The sequence below is a fragment of the Penaeus monodon genome, chromosome 28 (genome assembly GCF_015228065.2).
Source record: "Penaeus monodon isolate SGIC_2016 chromosome 28, NSTDA_Pmon_1, whole genome shotgun sequence".
NCBI classification, from domain to species: domain Eukaryota; kingdom Metazoa; phylum Arthropoda; class Malacostraca; order Decapoda; family Penaeidae; genus Penaeus; species Penaeus monodon.
Genome location: NC_051413.1, coordinates 6812498 through 6812881, shown reverse-complemented (window position 1 = coordinate 6812881; position 384 = coordinate 6812498). Strand labels below are relative to the sequence as shown.

General features: G+C 35.9%; 1 protein-coding gene across 2 annotated transcripts in view; it reads right to left on the bottom strand.

Annotated features, from left to right (window-relative positions):
- LOC119591333 (mycophenolic acid acyl-glucuronide esterase, mitochondrial-like) overlaps positions 1 to 384 on the bottom strand; it is a 3634-nt gene that overhangs the window by 2052 nt on the left and 1198 nt on the right. The window lies entirely within an intron of this gene.

The following is a 384-nucleotide window of genomic DNA, read 5'->3' as shown; positions in this document are numbered from 1 at the left end:
GTTTATCTGATATTCAAAAACTGCCTTGTCTGAAACACAAAATAACCTGATTGTTAATAGCTAATAAGAATGGACCAAGAAAACACCTTAATCTCCATGCCTTCAGCACTCTGATAATGGCCAACAGACAGCACAATATATATTCTGCCAAGATAAAGTTTGGAATGGCTTTTATTGGACAATTTCAGAAATGTGGATATTCACAATCACACCAGTAAATGCACGGTGGAATTGCTGAACTTTGCTAGAGAGCTGAAGGTGTGTAGGGCACAATGATCACTCAAACTCTTTCAATACATGAATGTGCACTTAAGTTCTTGTAATATACAAATGTGTGCTCTAATCCTTTTAATACAATGTTCTGTTATCTTCCACTTCAGTGTA